The sequence below is a fragment of the Bos taurus genome, chromosome 15 (genome assembly GCF_002263795.3).
Source record: "Bos taurus isolate L1 Dominette 01449 registration number 42190680 breed Hereford chromosome 15, ARS-UCD2.0, whole genome shotgun sequence".
NCBI classification, from domain to species: Eukaryota; Metazoa; Chordata; class Mammalia; order Artiodactyla; family Bovidae; genus Bos; species Bos taurus.
In genome coordinates this window covers 30,461,124-30,483,039 of record NC_037342.1, presented here as the reverse complement: position 1 = coordinate 30,483,039, position 21,916 = coordinate 30,461,124, and the positions used below count along the sequence as shown (strand labels likewise).

The 21,916-nt window shown below is 48.2% G+C and overlaps 1 long non-coding RNA gene across 1 annotated transcript; it reads left to right on the top strand.

The window, feature by feature from the left end:
- Window positions 1-19,514: 19,514 nt before the first annotated feature.
- On the top strand, window positions 19,515-20,862 carry LOC132342281 (uncharacterized). Its single transcript, XR_009490595.1, has 3 exons — window positions 19,515-19,657; window positions 19,779-19,995; window positions 20,241-20,862. It is a non-coding gene; the product is annotated as an uncharacterized lncRNA (long non-coding RNA).
- Window positions 20,863-21,916: the final 1,054 nt, after the last annotated feature.

The following is a 21,916-nucleotide window of genomic DNA, read 5'->3' as shown; positions in this document are numbered from 1 at the left end:
TCACTCAGTCATGTCTGACTCTTTGCAACCCCATGAACTGTAGCCTGCCAGGCTCCTCTGTCCATGGGATTCTCCAGGCAAGAATACTGGAGGGGGCTGCCATTTCCTTCACCAGGGGATCTTCTCAACCCAGGGACTGAACCTTGTTTGTCTCTTGCATTGCCTGTATTGGCAGGTGGGTTCTTTACCACTATGCTACCTGGGAAGCTGGGGGGCAGTGGTGTATGTTAATAATTATGCCCATTTTTCAGATGGGAAAATCAAGGCACAGAGATAGTAGGTATCAAGAGTGCAAGGCAGAGTGTGAACTCAGTCAATGCCCAGCACTACAGCCTTTGCTCTTAGCAGGTACTGTGACCCCCTGCAAGGTCAGCCGTCAGCATGGAGAGTGTCTTGCCTATGGTCTTAGCCATGGAAGGAGCTCTATTGATAAGCGAGTAGATGGAGGAGCAGGAGAAAGACAAGAGATCACAGCAGATTTCTTTTCACAGAACACAAGCAAGAAGACACTCACCCTTCACCATCCCAGGGCCCTGGCAGTCTGCTGGGGCTTTCTGCTGACTCCTGACTAAGACTGCACACAAGACCAGAGCCCACAGTGGCCTGGAACTGCAGGAAAGACCTGAGAAGAAAACAGTCACCCCCTCCCCCATGTTCCAGTGACACAGGATCAGGGGAGAAACTGTTCCCAAAGCCACACAGGAAGCCACGTCTCTGAAAACTCAGTGGTGACATCAGCCCCGCATCCAGAAGGGCTCCTGAGCCTTCCTTCCACTTGTCCCCATGTTAGCCAATTACTGAAAACAGCTCAAAATAGCACCTGCCCCTCAGCTGGGGCTGCTGCAGTAACATTGTTTGTCATCCTTTTTGAGATAGAGAAAGTCTAGTGGAAGTCAGTGCAGTGAGAGAATGATCACTGGGTGCTTCCTCCAGCTTCCAGCTCGGAGGCTGACCTGCCTGGAACAGGCTGCAATGCAGGGTTTGCATGTTTCCTGCAAGACGTTTGTGGTGCAATGGGGTCTCTTGTACCCAGCTGCAGTCTGAGCCTCAGAGTAGCCCTGGGGAACAGCTAGAGACCCAATCTGGTGAGATTCAGGGCATCGGAGACTCTGAGATGGGGAGCCATCCCAGGCCCCACTGGAAGCAGCTGCTGTAGGAGTCATTCAGACTGTTTCGTGGCCTGGCTTCAATCCCTCCACAATGCAGTCTCCCTCCAAGAGTCCCAAGGGACTCCTATATTCATCAGTCACTCCCAAACTCATTTTTAAACCTGCCAAAGTCATGAAAAGGATACTTACCATAAATAATAAGAAGACAAGAAAATAAATACCCATTGGAGTTAACAATTACACTATGGAGCCACTTAGGGATGCAACAATCAAATGAGTGAAGTGAATCTTTCCACACTGGCATGGAAATCACACCAAGGAAAGTTGTCAAGTGAAACATGCTGCTATATTTAAAATGGATAACCAGCAAGGACCTACTGTACAGCACAGGAAACACTGCTCAGTTCTATGTGGCAGCCTGAATGGGGCAGGGGGGGGCCAGTTTGTGGAAGAATGAACACATATGTATGTATGTCACTGTTCACCTGAAACTATCACAATGCTGTTTGTTAATTGCTTATGCTCCAATACAAAAAAACAAACAAACATATTTTTAAAGGCAGGCCATATAAATATCTATCTATCTACCTATCTATCTCTCTATCATCCATCTGTCTATTATCTACCTATCTGTCTACCTACCCACCCATCTATTTAAACACTAAACTGATGCTAAGTGATTTCCTTCCAGGCGGGGAGAGGGATTAGAGAGGAGGGTGGAGGTAGATAATGAGGACTTTTGCTTCACTTGTATTCTTTGAATTTTTACATGAATGTATTCATGTTTTACTTATAAAATTAAAAATTAAACACATTCGCCAGCAAAGCCAAGCCAGAGAGAATGATCCGCTAACAAAATATAACCCAGTTTATTCCTCAATCCCGTCTTGGTTTGTCTGGGTTTTTCTCCTTCATGGGCACTGGGCCTGCTCTGAACTGGCAGGCCTGTCTCCTTGCCCCTCTCCCAGGGTCCCCTTCTTCTTCCTTAGCTGAAGGCTCTTGATTTCACCTGCATCCCAGCCTCACCCAGGTTCTGAAAGCCAGCAGGGAGGATACAGGTATCTTGGTTCCCAAAGTTCTAATTTGGAACCTTAGCCCCACAGTCAGTGTCCCTGGGGTCCACTCCCCATTGTAGACCTGAAGTCCCTTTACTTGGATCTGCCTAAGTGCTTCTGATGTCCCCCTGGGCTTTGACTGTCCAGTCTGGGCCCTACTCCTGGAACCATATCCCCCATTGGCTTCACTGGTACAACAGCCCCGACCGGTGGCCCTGTCCCAGTGACAAGGGGAAGAGTGTGAGGTCAGCTGTCCAGGGGGTGAGGCTAGGCCTGCAGAACCTCCATGCTTGGCTTCCCCAACTTGGAGCCAGCTGCCTGAAAGAACTGTTCAAGGACGTGCCTGGGCTCGGGCACCTCACTGCCAGGTGGCTTGGGTGTTGGCTTCAGTCTCCTCTGAGGGCAGTCCCTGGAGCAGAGCAGCCTGGCAGGGAGGGGGAGTCAACCTGAGGCCCCTCGCTGGGCATCGCCGCCCCCCACCTGTCTGCTCAGAGAGCTCTCACCATCTGGTTCTTCTGACTGAATCTGCAGCACGAGGTGCTTTGGGAGGATTTCAGGAGTGGGGCTCCCAGGCTCCCTGGGTTGTCACGCATGACTGCATCATCTCCTCCCAAAAACTCTAGAAGGAGAGAGAACTCAATCTCCCCAACTAGCTAGTTTCTCTCAACTAGCTTTTCAGACTATTTTAACTGCTGATGGGCCTAGAGGCAGGAGAATGGACTAAATGACCCTGACGATGAACCCATGAATGTGAACGTGAATGTGAAGTCGCTCAGTCGTGTCCGGCTCTTTGCGACCCCGTGGACTGTAGCCTACTAGGCTCCTCTGTCCATGGGATTTTCCAGGCAATAGTTCTGGAGTGGATTGCCATTTCTTTCTCCAAGGGATCTTCCCAACCCAGGGATCGAACCCAGGTCTCCCTCATTGTAGACAGATGCTTTACCGTCTGAGCCACCAGGGAAGTCCAATGAACCCATGCCAGGATCCAAACAGATGGGAACAGTGCTGAGGTTGTGACAGGCCTGCTGTTTCCTAGAAACTGGCCTTCCTCACCTGGCCAGGAACAGCCAGCTTCTCAGGACCTCGGACCTGAGGCATTCAGGTCTCAGGTGGACATCTCTCAGGGCTCCTGGGATGTCCATGAACTTCAGGAGACACCTGCTTCTCCATGGGGTTGGGTGGACCTCCCAAATGGACAGTTCACTTTATTTATTTTTAGTTAATTAGTCATTTTATTATGTGTATATATATATGTAATTTTTTAAAACTTTATTTTGTATTGGAGTATAGCTATTAACAAATAAGGTTGTGATAGTTTCAGATGAACAGCAAAGGGACTCAGCCATACACATACATGTATCCATTCTCCCCCAAACTCCCCTCCTATCCAGGCCTGACAGCTTGCTTTAATATTCATGGAGACAATCTCCCTCCAACAATATGGTGGGTTACCTTCTCCACCATTATCAAAGTGGGGTGTGCCTGGAATTCAAACAGACCCTCCTCTGATGCTCAGCAATGCCCATCTATGTCTTGGCCTCTCTCAAGTCCTCTGGTTGTAATGATGAAATCGTCCAAGGCTCTGAATAGTCTATTAATAAATAACCATTCCTGAGATCACACAGTCCAATTAACAGAGGCCTAATATTAAGCAGTGCAGTAGTGGGTGTCAGAGACAGGGCATTCTTTTACATCATCTTGTTCAGGAGGTGGAGGTGCAAGACTGCAGCAGCCAAGGGCCCTTCTAAGGTTACCGGGGCCCTCCTTAGCATGGCAAAAGCCCCGACACACAAAGGCCCAAAGGAAGGAGGTAACCAAGCTGCTCTGAGAGCCAAGACATTTCTTGGGTTAGTAACAGCTGCCAGTATCTTCTGCACAAGTGCTGTTAGGTGGGTGTCTGGTCGAAGCTGATGTGTGGGTGGTGGAAGAAACAGTCAAATTGACGTGAGTTAAGAACTGAGGGTTATTTTGAATTCTTTCATTTTTAATTTAAGCTTCCTCCTTTTTCTTGGAAAAAAAAAAAAAAAAAGTTGTTTTTCCAATGGGTAGGCCAGGAAAGTGCAAAGAAGGGAGCTGGTGGAGGAGGACAAATGTGAGAATGAACCTCAGTTCCTTTCCTGGTCTGGTCATTTCCCTGGAATCCTGCCTTGAAACAGTGGCACGGTCAAGGTAACCTTCTAGGGTCCTTTCTCTGGACTGGAAGAATCCTGGCTGGAGGGTTCTAAGAGGCAAGAATGATGCCCATGAGGCTTAAGGGGAGACTCGTAGTCATGGTAACTATGCAATTCAGACTTTCCCCATGAGAATAGATAATCCCAGTCTATGAGAATTGAAATCTGAGGTTCAGGAGACACTCACATCTGGGCCTTAAATGTCCCCAGAAAAACCAAGATGGCAACTCATGTTCTTGTTGGGAGGGTAGTTCCCTTCGTCAGATATCCCGTGATCCTCTTTTGGGAAAGGGAGGACCAGCAGGGAGAAGGAGCTACTTAGAGACTCCAGCATGCCATGAGGATGAAGGGGAGGAAGGAGACACACATGCTCGGAGTGGACCTAATGGACATTTCCACAGAGATAAAAGGTGGGCAACATCATCGTGGCAGAGAAAATTAATCAACAACTGGGCCTATGTAAGCAGGGTCTGAGTGTCTTGGAGGGCAGAACAAACTTATAGAATATTCTCAGAATTCCTGAGAATCAGATCCCTTTATATTCAGGTCAGGTGCACATTGCTGGCCCTTATTCCCCGCTATTCCAACCCAGGCTCCCAAGCAACCACCCCATCCACCTCCTCCTAGCTCTCGAAACTGAGAGAGGGTCCCCTAGACGTGCCAAGCCATGGTGGACACCTGGTCCCCTGTGGCCGGGGCTCAGCTGCTCAGCTGCCCAGCAGAAATGCCACCATCTCACTTGGCTCAGATCAAAGCACTCTACTCCTTCAGCAGGCAGATTTTAGCTCAGACAGTGTTTAAGACGCCCAGGAGCAGAGACAAGCTAATGTTTGCGTAAAGGCCCTCCCACTGAACCTCCTCCCTGTCCATCTGTCCCCTGGCTGTCACGCAGCCAGGCCCGCCTTTGTGGGTAAATAAGGGAGTCCCTGGAGAGGCCGGAAGCCCTCCCCTCTGGGCCGGCAGCTCCCACAGCCCAGCCTGGCCTCCCCTGCCCCCTCCCCACTCTCGCTCCTGCCCCCCCACCCCGTTTCTCATTCCCTTTATCTCCCGTCCTCTCCCTTCCCATTTCTGGCCCTGGCTGAGCCCTCTATAATGACTTAATCTTGCCGACAGGGTGACAAGCGGATGAATCGAACTCCGAGGCTTTTTTCTCCACTCCAGATTCATTTGAAGATTTCTCCCAGATGCGGCACTAAAACCCTAGATTCAATTTCCCTTTGACATAATAACCGAATTAGTCTCATATTGTCATACATAAATTACTAGCCAGTCAGGGTGCCACCAGAGGGAGAGAGAGCTGGAGAGAAAGCCAGGCACGAGCATCCAAAGGGGTGTGACTGTGACAAGTGGGGACCTGAATAACAATGGGGACAGGAGGGTAAGAGCTAATCATATCTGACAAACGAGGAGCATCCCCAGGCGGCAGCAAAGGTACAGATTATTTACCTTCCTCCCCATGCCCCTGGCCATTAAAATGTCACCATGGGGAGCCTCGCACCTTACAAGAGATACACGGATCTAAATATCTTCTCCATTAAGTAATGCTCTGTTTGCAAAGGCTGCTTTCAAAGGGGAAAATGTAATTGTGTGGAACACTGATGCAGCTTCCCAGGCTTCAAGACGGAGCTGAGCCCGGCAGAGGACCTGTCTGAGGCCCAGTTTGGGGCACAGATGCCAATCCTGGGCCCAGGGGGGCTCAGCCTGGCTTATTCTGAGCACAGAGGCGGCCTCCCAGCCTTCCCCATGTGGGTCCTGGGGCCATGAGTGAGACCAGATCGAAGCCAGCTGGAATGAGGCTTCCTCACCTGCCCACCAGCCACTGGGCCCCAGGCCAGGGCCCTGGGGACGCTCTTTAAGCCTTCCCCTCCATTTCCCCTGGCCCATCTGTTCATACTGCTCAATTCTCCTAAAAGCTCTGGCCTCTGGCCTCACTGCTGCATCCCATGTTCACTGGGATTATAACCACAGCCTCCTGATTAAATTGCCCACCTTCAGTCCTACTTAACGACCCATGCTCCGCTCAGCCACCAGAGCGGATCTCTCTGAAGCGCACATGGATGGCAGTACTTCCCTGAAAGAAAGCTTTCAGGCAGGGCTCTAAAGAGGACGGTCCAGACCTCTTAGTATGGCCCGAAGAGGAGCATGATCTGACCGTTGCCCACTCTCCAGGTGTATCCCTTGGTCCAGACCCTCACCTGTACCATTGAGCAATTAAGCTCTGCGCTTTCCTGAACTGTTTCTTTGGCATGGGACATCCTTCTGCTCCTTCACTTTCTACTTAAGCCTCGTCTCCAAATAAAGCATCTCCGGGTCTCCCTAGATTCAGTCAAACCCGCCACTGCTCTTGTTAGTTTCTACTGCTCCCCATCCTACTTCTTGCATGGCACCTGAATCCTGTTATTGCTCTTTATCTAAAATATTTTTATTGGAGAATAGTTGATCTACAATGTTATGTTAGTTTCTGTTTTACAGAAAAGTGAATCAGTTATCAGATCAGATCAGTCGCTCAGTCGTGTCCGACTCTTTGTGACCCCATGAATCGCAGCACGCCAGGCCTCCCTGTCCATCACCAACTCCCGGACTTCACTCAGACTCATGTCCATCGAGTCAGTGATGCCATCCAGCCATCTCATCCTCTGTCGTCCCCTTCTCCTCCTGCCCCCAATCCCTCCCAGCATCAGAGTCTTTTCCAATGAGTCAACTCTTCGCATGAGGTGGCCAAAGTACTGGAGTTTCAGCTTTAGCATCATTCCTTCCAAAGAAATCCCAGGGCTGATCTCCTTCAGAATGAACTGGTTGGCTCTCCTTGCAGTCCAAGGGACTCTCAAGAGTCTTCTCCAACACCACAGTTCAAAAGCATCAATTCTTCAGCGCTCAGCTTTCTTCACAGTCCAACTCTCACATCCATACATGACCACAGGAAAAAACCATAGCCTCGACTAGACGAACCTTTGTTGGCAAAGTAATGTCTCTGCTTTTCAATACGCTATCTAGGTTGGTCATAACTTTCCTTCCAAGGAGTAAGCGTCTTTTAATTTCATGGTTGCAGTCACCATCTGCAGTTATACCTATCCACATTTTTTTTTCTAGATCTTCTGCCCAGTTTTTTTTTTTCTTCTTAACTTTTTATTTTGTATTGGAGTATAGCTGATTAACAATGTTTTGATGGTTTCAGGTGGACAGCAAAGGGACTCAGTCATACGTATAACATGCCATTGCTCTTAATGGCTAACTTACCCATCTCTCTTGCTAGATGTCAAGTTCTTTGAAAGCAAGGATTGGATCTTATTCATTGTTATATGCCCCCATACCTAGTATAGAGTTGAAATTGGAGAGACTGAACATAGACATCCAGGAAGGTGCATGAAGCCAGCCCAGAGCAAGCCGAGGGCTCACCAAGAGCCCGTACATCCCCACACAGAGGGATCCGCTTGGCATCCATCACATCTGTGCAGTTAAAATTCAGTTCTGACTGCACGTCTGCCATGAGCCCAGTGTGGGCTTGGCGCTTTATATAACACGAGTAGCACTTCAGTTCCCCCCGTGGTCAGCCCTGAACTTGGCCTGTGTAGACATTCAGTAAATGTGCAGGAGATTATCTGCTGTGGATTTTGTTCTCAGGGGTTGCCTACTTCAGAGGATACAAAGGAAACAATTATGGAGCAGATATGATCCAATACCCCACTGGACCACGAGCTTCTAGAGGCAAGTATTGGGTTCATTTCTGCATCTCTGTCCAAGTCCCGCACCTCCCCACCAGTGCCTGGAGTAGCCCCTGCTTACTCCAAGTTGTGAGAGCTGTGCAATGGCAGGCGGCAGCCTGGATAGGAGGGAGTTTGGGGAGCGTGGGGACGTGTATAATATGACTGAGTCCCTTCGCTATCCTCCTGAAACTCTCACAACATCCTTGTGATATTAACATTGTTAATTAGCAATGCCCCAACATGAAATAAAATATTTTTTTAAAAAACAAAGTTGTGAGATCTGTGGAGTTGAACGTCTATTTGTTCTGCAGTTTGTCTTCAGGTGTGACCTGAGGTCCATGCAGTGACCCATCACTTTTCCTTCAACCATTATTAACACCACCACCTGTTCTGCTTCAATCTTGTGTTGGAGAACAACCTTCCTTTTATATTTCTACTTGGTCTCTAGTCCTGCAGAATCCCAGAGATGTAAGTGGTTTTTAAGCCAATTTTTTAAATGGCTCAGCTTCATGGGAGTAAAATAAGGAAATGATTTTCTCCCCCATCACTGTCATTCACATCTGCTCTCTCAGACACCCCTTTTTATCCCCCATTCCCTCCCCACTCCATAGGAAGAAAATATTATTTTGTATATTTAAACTCTACAATGTGATTATTTGATAGACACATATGTTGTAGAATTATCAAGATCAAGATAATTTACACATTCGTCACCTCACTAACTCTGTGTATATGTCTCTCTGTGTGTACGTGTATGTATATGTGTGTATGTATGTGCATGTATATATGTATATGTATATATACATATATATATGTAACATGTATATATGTTCCTATGTATGTGTGCGTGTGTGTGTTGGGGGAAGGAAAATACATGAGATCCACTCTCAACAACATTCAAGTGTATACTAACTGTAGTCTCCAGGCTATACTTAATATCCTCAGAACACAATTTCCCCTTGTAATTGAAACTTTGTACCCTTTGACACACATCACCCCATTACGCCCTCCCCTCAACCCATGGAAGCTGCCATTCTGTGTTGTTCCTATGAAACTGGCTTTTTGTAAAGTTTCCACATACAAGTGGTACCATGGAGTATTTGCCTTTCTCTGCCTGGCTTGTTTCACAAAGCATAATGCTCTCCAATGTTGTATCAGATGGCAAAATTTACTTCTTCCTCGTGGCTAAATAATGCCTGAATAATATTCCCTGTGTGTGTGTACATACACACTTTCTATATCCATTTGTCCACTGAAAACCACTTAGCTTGTTTCCATACCTTAGCTATTGTGAATAATGCTATAATGAATATGGGTGTGCAAATACTTCTTCGAAACACTGATTTCAATTCCTTTGGCTAGGGCTTACCTGATAGCTCAGTTGGTAAGGAAATCTGCCTACAATGCAGGAGACCCCAGTTTGATTCCTGGGTTGGGAAGATCTGCTGGAGAAGGGATAGGCTACCTACTCCAGTATTCTTGGGCTTCCCTTGTGGCTCAGCTGGTAAAGAATCCGCCTGCAATGCGGGAGACCTGGGTTCGATCCTTGGGTTGGGAAGATCCCCTGGAGAATGGAAAGGCTACCCACTCCAGTATTCTGGCCTGGAGAATTCCATGAACTGTATAGTCCATGGGGTCACAAACAGTCGGACACAACTGAGTGACTTTCACTTTCACTTTCCTTTGGCTCCATACTAGTTAAACTAAAGAGTTTCTGCATAGCCAAGGAGATAACCAATAAATTAAAAAGGCAACCTATAGAACAAAATAAAATGTTTGCAAACCATATGTTCTATAAGAGTTTTATATACAAAATATATAAAGAACTCATAAAACTCAGCAAAAAGCAAATAATCCAATTTAAAAATGGGCGAAAGACCTGAATAGCTGTTTTTCAAGACATACAAATGGCTTATAGATATATAAAAAGATGCTCAACACCACTAATTGTCAGGGAAATGCAAATCAAAACCAGAATGAGATGTCACCTCACATATGTTAGGAGGGTCATTATAAAAAGATGAGAGATAACACATGTTGGAGAGGATGTGGAGGACAGGAACACTGCAGCTGGGAATATAACCTGGTGCACCCATCATGGGAGACAGTACGGAGGTTGCTCCAAAAATTAAAAATTGAACCGCCATATGATCCTACAACTTTTTGATCACTCTTCATGATTAACAGTCTTTATTTTCATTTATTAAAAAGTTCAGTTCAACCTAAATCAAAATTCCAGTCTCTCATCCAATTGAAAGCTCTTCCTGATTCCTCCAGCCCCAACTCGTCCCAGGCTGAGGACCGCACAGCGGGGAAAGGAAACAGCCTGCTGCCTGCTCATTCTCCTGGTCTTCCCCTCCCTCCTCTTTTTTTCTGTGGTGTTTCTGGCTCCTCTGGGGTCAGGCAGGAAGATTACCTTCACACATGGGGTAAGCTATTCTTGGTTCTCTGGCTGTTGAATGACCTGGTAGATGTCCATAAGCATGCTTTCTCTCTTGTGGGGTTTTGTGGGTTCTCTGAGACATCTTCTGGGAATCCTGCACCGGGCAGTTTCCTGATGGGGGTGATGGGTTCCCCACTGACCTCTTATGACTCTCTCTCATCTCTGACTCCAGGGGTACCCACACAGCCTTCTTTATCTCTTCTCCTAACCAGTTCTCATTACTGCCCCTTTCAAGACAGCTCAAGCTGGGCCAGCCTCTAAAGATCCACCTGGCCCTCAGGACATAACCTGGCATCTCCAAACTGTCTACTCAGACAGCTCCCAAGAGATTTTCTGAGCTCCACTCTGGTGGAATTAGAGGCAGGTCTCTGAGTCTCAATGGCTTAAGCATCCAGCCTTGGGGGAGTCTGTCTTTCCATTTGTAGATAACTTCCTCTTTCAACATGTGATCTTCTTGACGCTTCCTTCTCTTATCTTGGAGGTAGACAGAGGAAGGGAAACTCAGAGTTCTCCCAGAAAAGATGCTCAGTCTTAGGCCTCCTCCTGTCTGGACTGGGGTGGCTGGGAGGTGCGGCCACAGTGACAGTTTCCCTGTCTCGTGGACAGTCTAAGGTTATGTCTGGCAATCTGTCTATTGGGCAAGGTCTTGACAGGAAACAGATGGCACACTCAGAGGGGTAATTAAAGAGAGTTGTAGAGACTATAAATGAGCAGGGTTCAGGGAACCACAAGGGAGGAGGAAAGAGTTTGAGTCTAAAGGACAAAGGGAGGGAGATGTTTCTGGAACCTTGGGAGACCCAGAGCTGTTGGACGGATACTGCATCCTTTAGTACAGGGGTTCAGACACCCTCAAAGCATGCCCAAGCAGAGAGGCAACGCAGGATAGTAAACACCCTGTTCTTTCTCCTCCTTCCCTTGGAAGGTGCCTCCCACTGGCTGAATTCAACCCAGAGCCCAAGGGCAAGTTCTTACCACCTGTAGAGGCCAGCTTGGCAGAAGCACGGTGGAGAAGAATAGAATTGGAGGGGCGTGTTGGGGAATACCCAGTACACACCCCTCTCTTCACAGTGTACAGAACCTTATTACCCACTGTCCTCAGCTTGGAGCCCCAGTGAAACAAGAGTGGAAGTCCATTTGTCAACTAATAACCCATGGCACATTGGTCTGTCTCTGCTCCTCTCCACTACCCCTGACAGAATCTGCGTCCCCATAGAGACTGCGAAACGGGAGTGGGTTTCTGTGAGCAGAGATGGTAGGCTCTCATCTTCCATCTGCATCCTAAACTGCGTCAACACCAAGGCAGCCCGAGTCCGGATCTGAGCTAAATACCGCACAGCCGCAGTGCAAAGAAGACCTGGAGTGAGATTTTGATGATCTGCCACTTCAGCTTCTCTAGGCCATGGCAGTGCTGTTCTTAGTGCACTTAATTAAGAGCTGGTTCTGGTTGGCTGGCTGAGGAGTCCTCTTAAGAGGCAGTGGCCAGGGTTGGCAAGGAAACAAGGGATGCCCAGGATGCTCAAGGTGGAGACAGCATTCCAGTCTGATTAGGGGTAAGAGGGAAGAGGCCCATGGTGTCCTCCCCCTCCTCCTCTGCTTCTTCAAGGATGCTTCAGGAGGCATCCAGTCCAGCTGGCATGGCCTTATTGGCAGGGCTGTGGATCGGTGCCAGCAACCAGGCTTCTCCTTGGAAGAGCTCACTTCTCCTGAAAGTAGGGACTGACTTTGAAAGTCTCATTCATCAACGTCAAGGCTCCTGCAGGGAGGACAAGGCCCCGTGTTGCTCGGGCTAAGAGTAGTAAACTCACTGATATATCAACTCCTTGTCACGCAAGCAATCACGGATCAGACAGTATCAATGTTCATCTCTTCCTCTTCTGCAACAACACAGGGTAGGATTGGGAATTTGTGGGGATGGAAGATATGACAGGGAGGAGAGGGCCCTGGGCATCTCTGCTCCCAGGGAAGCTGGGATCCCCAGCCTTGCCTGGGATAACTGGAAATGGTGGTACAAGTCAAGCCTATCCTTCAGGCTGCTGTGTGGGATGCCCAAGGCCACTGAGCACCAACTCCATGCTGGTTAAGAGCACAGACTTTTTCATCAGACATTATTATTTAGTCGCTAAGTCATGTCTGACTCATCTGCGACCCCATGGATTGTAGCCCATCAGGCTCCTCCGTCCATGGAATTTCCCAGGCAAGTATACTGGAATGGTGGCACTCAGGTTGAGTATTGCCAGATAAGTGGGGCTTAGCCAAGCAGTCCCAATGAGGGAACTGTTTTAGACAGAAGCAGCAGCCAGCACTGACCAGGGTGACAAGAGAGAGCAGTAACAGTTTTGAGATGACCAAAGGTCAGTGATGGAAGCAGAGGTGGAAGATGAGCCGGAGGGGAAATCAACATGCTGGCTGGAAGCATCTGCATGGTGACCTGGCAGGAGGGGGCAGCCCGATCCAAAGAACACTCAGGAGTTTATATCATCCAATAGTCCTCCTGAACGTCATCAAGTCATTGACCCAGGTGAGTGAGGCTGTGGCCTTGGGCAGGGAGAACCCCGACCCGGTCCTGCGCTACTCTTTGCTGCCCTGTGTCAGGTGCTGCCCGGAGTCAGCCATGGGGGGCCCCAGCCCACCATCTCTGTGCGACCACCGCCTGCCCCATCCTCTGAGCTGCGCCTGGCTGGGCTGATGCCTGGTGCCCTGAAGAAGAGCTGTGCCCTCCTGCTTGTGGGAGCAGGAGGCCAAGCAGAGCTGTGCCTTGGTCCTGGCCACCAGGGACTGATGGGCCCTCCACAGGGGAGCCCCCCAGGCTACCAGACAGCCCCTCTCTGCTCAGGGTCCCCAACTTGCCCAGGCCCCTGTGACTCTGGCTAACTTCATGGAGGCAACAGCTGCATCCACAATCCAATTATATGTAAAGGGAAGGAAGAGGCTCCATTCCCTCTGAACTCCCAGCGGCTGCTTTTAAGTGACAGGTCAGCTGGGTGCTGTCACAGCTGCTGCCTGCCGGAACATGGGAAGCAGAGATGGGGCTGGGGGAGGGTCTGAAAACTGGATGTCCCTCAAAAGCTTAGAAGTTCCTGGCTGCTTCTATGAGTGACAAGGGTTGCCTGCCAGATAGGAAAAAAAAATACTTTAATTGAATGGAAGAGGGGAACATGGGAGTATGGGACTAAACGCTTAATCCAAGATCTCCATGATCTCAATGAAGTCACTTAACCTTTCTTTGTAAATCCTCAGTTTCCCCACCTGCATCATGGGCATGTATGCACAAGTGCTCAGTTGCTCTAGTCGTGTACGACTCTTTGCAAGCCTGTGGACTGTAGCCTGCCAGGCTCTTCTGCCCCTGGGATTCTCCAGGCAAGAATACTGGAGTGGGTTGCCATGTCCTCCTCTAGGGGATCTTCTCGGCCCAGGAATCAAACCAGCGTCCCTTGCGTCTCCTGCATTGGCAGGCGCATCCTTTACCACTAGCGCCACCATGGGTATGACTGCCTTACTGGTGAAAATTAATTGTGATCGTGAGTGTTTATGTTTCTCAGACAGGGAACTCTGACCCTGGACCTAGACGGTGATACAGTGGGAGGTACATATTTTCCTAAAGCAGAAATTTTACCCAAAGATTTTTGAGAAAAGGAATCTGTTAAACAGATAAAGATATTCTGGAGATGCATATACCACGACAATGAATTATGAAGACAAGAGGAAACATCAAAGCGATTCTCTGCAATGCTATAAACTCTTTGGCTGCAGCCCCACATCTCCGGGGCCCGCTCTCTGCCTCCCTGTCACTGGGAGTACATCAGCTGAACCACCCAAGAGCACAGTGCAGGGACCCTCTCTGAATGACGGGAGACGCAGAGCGAGTGTGGCTATGAACCCACTGCCCAAGATGGATCATTCTAGGCTTTGCATCGTTGGGGAACACATTGCCCAGGAATTTAATTTCTGCCTGTAACCACAGCATTTGGCCCATCTATCTTTGCTAGAACCATAGAAAAATGGTGGGTATCCAAGGACACTTTTCCCCCAGACAGTGAGTATTCTGGAAATAACTCAGAAAGGAGGCTGGGGGAAGCCAGCACAGGCTAGAGGAGGCAGGAGATGACCAGGGCTCAGACAGGGACAGCCCTGTAGCCCCATGGGGCTGCGAGATGTGGGACCAGAGGGCACAGGAGAAAGGGCTAAGGAACGATACACTGAGAATCCCACAGAGGGGTCTCAAGACCCCTGAGCAGCTGCAGGCCAGGCAAGGAGCAAGTGCCACAAGGAGCTGAATGATGGCTCATCAGTGGATATGAAAGTGACCTCTTGAAGTCCCTGCCACTTCAGTGCAGACCCAATTTAACAATCAGTTCTCTGTTGTCCGTTGATCAAGTTCCGCCAGGTTTAAAAGGGGGCCGGCTTGGTCCAGCCTTACGACCACCCTCCCTCCTCCAGGTCAGTGCCACTCAGATGTCTTAGCACAGCGATCTGCTTGCTGGCAGCACGTTAGCCCAGAGATGCCCAGTTTTTTCAGTGTGGCCTATGCCTGTAAGTACAGGCTGCATGCAGTTTTAATGAATAACAGTGGTGAAGTACATTTAAAAGTATAGATTTTCAGGAGCAATACAGATGTTGAAGGGGGAAAAAAAGCCAACACCCCATTTAATTAATTTTACTCCTTCTGAAGTGCAGTTATCGCCCTGGTGCTTGTCATCGATCAATTTTGATTAGTAGCTGAGAGTTTTGTTTTTCTAATGCCTGGAAGTCTTAAAAGAAGAGTGGATTGTATTCATTTCTGCCTTCAGGTTTAAGAAGATGCTTTCCTAGAACTGCCGTCCCCTGAAGATGGGCCTCAGGGCCACATATTTGGGTTCACAAATTCTGGGGATCTGTGGAACCATAAGCTTTGACATTCAGAATGTCCCTGCTGCTGGACCCCAAAAAATGACCCCCAAACCTGCGAGAATGGTTCCTATTCATCCAAATATGCTAATCACTTTTGAAACTCTGACTCTATTTCTACTGAATAGCTCTGCGATTCTCTGAAATACGGGATCATTCTGAGCTGGGGCATCTCATCGATGGGAAACGAGTCTCTGGGTGTCATCTGCTCCATCCTCATCCCCTGATTGAGTCTGAAAGTCTACATGTCCTGAAACAAATCCGAATATATCCTCCCCAAACTCCTCCCACAAAGCTTCATGTTCTCTGTGTTCAGATTGCTTCAGGAAAAAAAAAATGTAGCAAATCACAGGGATCCAATACCTTGGCATCTCTTGGTGCTGAGAAAGTATTTCAGTGAGTCTGTCTGACAAGTGTCTTCCACCCAGGAAGACAGACACAAGAATGGAGAAAAGAAACGATCTTGATGACAAGCCCAGGCTGCAAAATTTGCAGTGTAGACTCTCACAGGGGTTAAGCCTCTTTTGACTTGAAGAACTGTTGAAACCTCCTTCCTCCCTCTTCCCTGCAGGTCCACTGCCCACAAAAGGCCTCAGCTTTCCACATTTCAGCACAGCTTCTCACATACTTTACTGGAAGGGGACAGGGCCCTACGAGACTAAGCACACAAGATCATTAAATAAAACAAAGTGCTTGATTAAAAATGTCAAGTGGACAGCTGAGGGTCAGGTGGGACATATCTGGCCTGAAGGCTGTATGCATATACCTATTAAAAAAAGTTCCATAAAGAGCCCAGGTGGGGAATTGAAAACATATGTAATGGAGATTACAAATTTCAGGGCGCCACTGCCTGAATTTCTTTAAGCTTGCTTGATGTCTTTCAGGCTCAAGTTGCAGGCACGGGGACCCGTACTTCTTTCCAATGCCTGGTCCAACCTCAGCTAACATTCAGGGCCTCTGGGCACCAGGCACTCTGTTCAGAACTTCCCTTTAAATTGCAAGCAATCCTCTGAGGAAGGGATTATTAATCCCCTCCATTTTTTTCCCAGGTAGTTTTAAGTTTTAATCTTCTTTGTAGGTAACAGAAGTAATGAGTTTTGAAACAGAAGAGAATTTTTTTTTTAAATGTTTAATATATTTCACTCAATGGCAAAGTGTTTATTTGTCCTGGAAAAATCTTACTGTTCATTTTTCTCTTTATGATTTCTCTGATTGCTGCAAAGAACAAAATCACCTGCCAATTTCACATTTGCTCATTTCTACTGCAATAGGTAAGGCCGTTTTGCATAGTGTTTGCTCTGTGGACAGTCACTTAATCCCCTTTTATTGATGAATGGGTTGGGGGAAGGGAGGGTCTTCAAGGCCAGCATTCTTTTTTTTTCTTTTTCAAACCTCAGCACTTCCTTACTGCCAGCTGATATTGTTTAAATATGTACAGTCTTGGGGAGAAATGTTCCTAATAGCGTAGTTCTTAAACGTCAGTGTGCTTAAGAGTCACTTGAGAAATGGGACAAGCAGGTTTGCGGGTCCTGCCACCTAGGCGTCTGATCCAGAAGGACGGTAGATCAGGCACCCTGGTGGAGATTGGGGTCTTCAAACCTGAGATCTCCCGGCAGCAGCCCTTCCTCTGTCCCCAGGCAGACATGACCCACCTCTCCCCTGTTTTGGAAGCTCCTTCCAGGATCTTCTGATCCAGTGCTGAAACCCGGAAGCAACCCCTACAACTTCCCAGGCCCAGCAAGAGAGAGAAAAAGAGAATAAAGAGCACGCGGAACTCCTCCTCTCCTTCTACGTCCAATGCAAAAGGAGTGGCCTTTGCAAGTCTCTCCTGTAACACGCGCTTTCCCACCTTTTTTGCGGATGGGAGCGGGGCACTCCGCAGCAAGTGCGGCTGTGACCATAATCCTCTACGGAGAGTTTACGAGTCTGTCTCTGGCATTTAAAATTAATATACTTATTAAGAGAGCAGGAGAGTGCTTTCAGGGTAAATGCCTTTTTATTTTTTTCCCCAGGGCGAAGGCCACTTAGCTCAGATTCCAAGTCAGCTGACTTCAAGGAGCCTTGGGATGTTCAGGGCTTAACTGTACAGGAAGAGCATGTTCTACACACAGCCAGGCTGCATTTTCTCACAGTGGGTTCTGGCTCCGCCCTAAGGGTCTCTGGGCAGATTGCTGCTGAGCCCTTTCTGACCTGGAATCCAGCCTCTTCAAACTGTGCTCTCCTTGCTTCTGGTCTGCCTGGGCACTCATCTGCCCGGCCTCTTCCGGCCATTCCTCTATATCCTTCCACTCTTCCTTTATCCAGTCAGTCATAGTATTCATGCTTTCATTCATTAGTTTATCGAGCGCTTTCAGCATACCAGGCATTGGAGAGCACATGAATAATATATGTCCCCACTGTTAAGAGCTCACACTTCAGGAAATCTGCTTCAAAGGCAGAGAGATATATGCTAACACTCTAGTTGAGATTTTACTCTCTTGTCAAGCAAACTCCTATGCATCGGTCAAAACCCTACTTAAATATGCCCAACCTACAAAACTCCTGCCGACTGGCCACACAAGATCAGACATTTCCCCTGTGCTTATAGCACGTGGCTGTATTTCATGGCTATTTCAGCCCCTGACATTGCTGTGAGTATCTGTCTCCTCCTCTGCCTGTGAGGGTTTCCTAAATGTGTGTCCTTTGCTGAGTCCAGCACCCGCTGTAGAACAGGTTACTGACTTTCCGACTTTTATGAACCTAAGAACCTCCTGGAAAAGTTGTTAAAAGTACTGAGCCCCCACTGCTCCACCCCTAGGAAATCAGATTCAGTAGGTCTGAGATTGAGGCTCAGGGGTTTGTGTTTTTCTGTGTGATTCTGGTGCAATTCTGATCTACAGACCACACTTTGATAAACCCTATGCCAGTGTCCCAGTCTTCCCTGGTGGCTCAGTGGTAAATCATCTGCCTGCCAAGCAAGAAATGCAGGTTCGATCCCCTGGTCAGGAAGATCCCCTGGAGAAGGAAATGGCAACCCACTTCAGTGGGTTTGGGAAATCCCATGGATAGAGGAGCCTGGCAAGCTATAGTCCGGGAGGTCACAAGCGTCAGACCCGACTTAGCAACTAAACTACAACAAACACCAGTGTCTCAATAAAAATTTTTAATAAGTGAATGAAAACCCCCAAACTTAAAGGTCAACAAAAAAGTCCATGATTTTATTAAGGTCGGTGGATTTTACCAGTGTGATTTTCCTAGGTTTGAAATTGTATACAGGTATGTAAAGTATTAGCATTAAGGATAACTGGGTTAAGTGTACGTGGGAGCTCCTTGTACTATTTTTGTAACGTCCTATAAATTCATAATTATTACAAACTAAAAAGCCTTTTTAAAAGTCACATGGTTTTCCAAAACCTCAAGGATGCGTGGTTGTAATTTGCTTCAAATCTATCTCCCAATCTTTCACCCTATTCTCTAGAGATATCAACAATCCACACACTATCTGCTGAGTACAATTAATCACGTAATTATTATACAATTAATTTTCTATTATTAATAAAATGTACTTCATTCTTTGCTTAACTTCTCAATAGCCTCCAAAATAATCTTACAATAAATACTGACTTTTTAAGTAAAGCATACTAAAACGACTGGGGTACTGGGGGATGTTGAGGACAATTCTTTTATTTTTTAGATTCTTTATTTATTTGCTAATTTTCTTTATGGATGCTCTGGGTCTTTGCTGCTGTGGGTGGGCTTTCTCTATTGTGGAGAGTGGGAGCTACCCTCTAGCTGCAGCGCGCAGGCTTCTCAGTGTGGTGGCTTCTCTTGTTGCGGAGCACGGGCTCTAGGGCACGCAGGCTTCTGCAGTTACTGCTCGTGGACTCAGTAGTTGCAACCCGAGGGCTATAGAGCACAGGCTCAGGAGTTATGGGGCACGGGCTTAATTGCCGCACAGCATATGAGATCTTCCTGGACCAGGGACGAACCAGTGTCCCCTGCATTGCAAGGCAGATTCTTAACCACTGGACCCACAGAGAAGCCAGAGGACAACTCCTGAGATGATGGGGACAGTGTCACAAATCCAGAACTCTTGCTGTCTTTATTTATGTGCCTGCAGACGCCACTGGTTCTCAGTGACATCACAGTCACCCAGGGAGCTTCTAGAACTCACGGTGCCTGGGCAGCGTCCTATTCCCATTAAAATGAGAATTTCTGGGGTGGGGCATGGGTGATCCCAACCAATGGCGTAGGCTCTAAGTGGAGGCTGACCCCTGCAAAGGACGTGGAATCAGCTGTGGGCCCTTCTCAGGTGGCAAGCACCTCTGGAGCCCTTTCTGAACTGCTGCCTCTACATTCAGCTCCCCAGGATCCACAGCCCTGTTGAGGGAGAGTGGCCTCTGACCTCTTCTCTTCTTTTTCTCATTCCTCAGAGCCAAGGCCTGGAGGCAAGCAGGACTCACGCTGGCTCGCCTTCCAATGGAGGCTTTTGTTTTGTCTCCCCGCTCTTCACAGGCGCAGGTACCTTCTTGTCCGTGTGGCTGAAAGACTCCTTTCAAAGCCGATTGGCCTTTCACATGGTTTGGAAGGCGCTCTGTGTTCCCTGGAAGCTCCCCAGGCCTGACTGGCTCATTTACAGTTTCTGCCCAGGTTAGCACCCTTTCTCGGGTGGGTCTGCCAGTACCGCACTGGTCTTCTAACAGAGTGAAGGGTCCACTCTGAGGACCTCTTGTGCTGGGAAGAAAACAGGCCAGCACCCAGCTCCGGGCCAGAACTCCAGGCTGGGGGCCTGGTGGGATCCCGTCTGCTCATGGCACAGATGCAGGATCCCTTTGAGGAGAACGTGTTATTCACTGCTGATCTTCTGTGTTCCACTGACGGGGAAATTTTTTCAGGTCAGGGTCCTCCTGGTCTAGAGAGAGTGGAGCAAGGACACGGTGCCTGCCAGCTCACAGACGCCTCCCTACAACCGCTCCCATCCAGCAGCTGGGGACGGGGACCCAGGAGGCATCCAGCACAGACAGTCTGCCACTGCTGCCCAGGACCAGAGTAATGTGTCTGTGTCTCTAGAAAGCCTTCACTCTGACTGGGCTGTGCAGGCCCCCTGGAAGCCCCATCAGAGATGGCCTACTTAGCTAGCGAGGCCTGGCTGGCTGCCAGGTAAGCAAAGGCTTCTAACAAGCTGTGGTCTCCGCAGACGCACCTGAGACGCTAAACATCTTCGCTCCAAGGACACCTTCCCTGTCTGTACCCAGGCGTGTGCGCTCACTCCAGGCCCCTCCTCCCTCCCACGCTCCTTCTCTTTCTTGGCATAGATTTGCAGGCCAAACTGAGAAATAAAGGCCTCAGATGTTCAACGTGTTAAACTTTATGACTGTTTTGAACAGAAATGTGAACCTTCCTGTGGATGAATCTGGTGACCCAAACAGTGACACCAAGGCAGTTTTAAATCTTGAGCTTGGCCACTGTAATTGCCAAAGTTTATTTAGCCTGTATGTCGGTCCTGCCTTTTGTACATTAAAGTCCCCCAATCCGCTAATAGGTACTATTATTTCTTGTGCCCATTTTATAGATGAGGAAGTTGAGGTCCTGACATGGCAAATGTTGACCTGAGTTAAGAGCCTACCTGTTTCATCACTGTGTTCTTCTGTGTAAACTCCAGAGTCTACCACACTAAGATCAGTCACAATGCCTAAGGAAGTCAGCAGAGCCTGGTTCCCTGGGGGATGGACAGGGAGCAGGGCCTCTAGAGCAGGAGACTGGGGAAGAGGTGCCTTGGCCATGGTCTTCTCGACCTGTTGGATGAAAATTACCTGTGGACAGAGCCCTGGTTTGGATCAGAGGTAGGATATATATAGACCCAGTCCTTTGAGGCCTGACACTTGAGGAATGTCCAAGATGGGGTGGCCCAATTTCTATTCAAATCTGACATAGGTTGGGGAGAGGAAGAGCATTGGAGGGGATGGCAGGTGAAGCAGAGCAGAGATGCCCCCACTCTGATCCCTCAAAAGGGAAAAGCTCATGAATTGGTTAACTGCATTTAGGAGAGGCATCTTAACAGCGTCTTTCTCTTACCATTCTTCCGTATCTTCTTATCCCATTTCCACTCACTGCTAGGTGACTTTGGGCAATTTCTATTCCTCAGTTTTTTCATCTGTAAAATGGAGATAGTAACAGTCCCCAGAACTCTGACAGTGTTAGACAGGAGCAGAAGTAAACCTCTTTGGGGACCTGAATAACTAACAAGTTCTTTTTCCTCAGGAGATGCTGTGGTTAGATAAAAGAGCTTCTTGACTGTAAGACACATGAGAATATTCTATAGAGAAAAGCAGTGGCACCTTCTTCCCTAGCGTATTGTCTGAACTGCTCTAAGGTGAAAAACAATAATAAACATTGTTTGAGTACCTACTGGGCACTTTTAAGAGCATCACTTCATTCAGTCCTTATGTCAGCTCTCAAGGGTACTTCCTTTTCCAGAGGAGGATGCCAGGGCTCAGAGGTTAAGTACCTTGCCCTTGATTTCATCCGAGCCTCCATGCCATAGCCTCCACCAGCGACAGAAGATGGACTG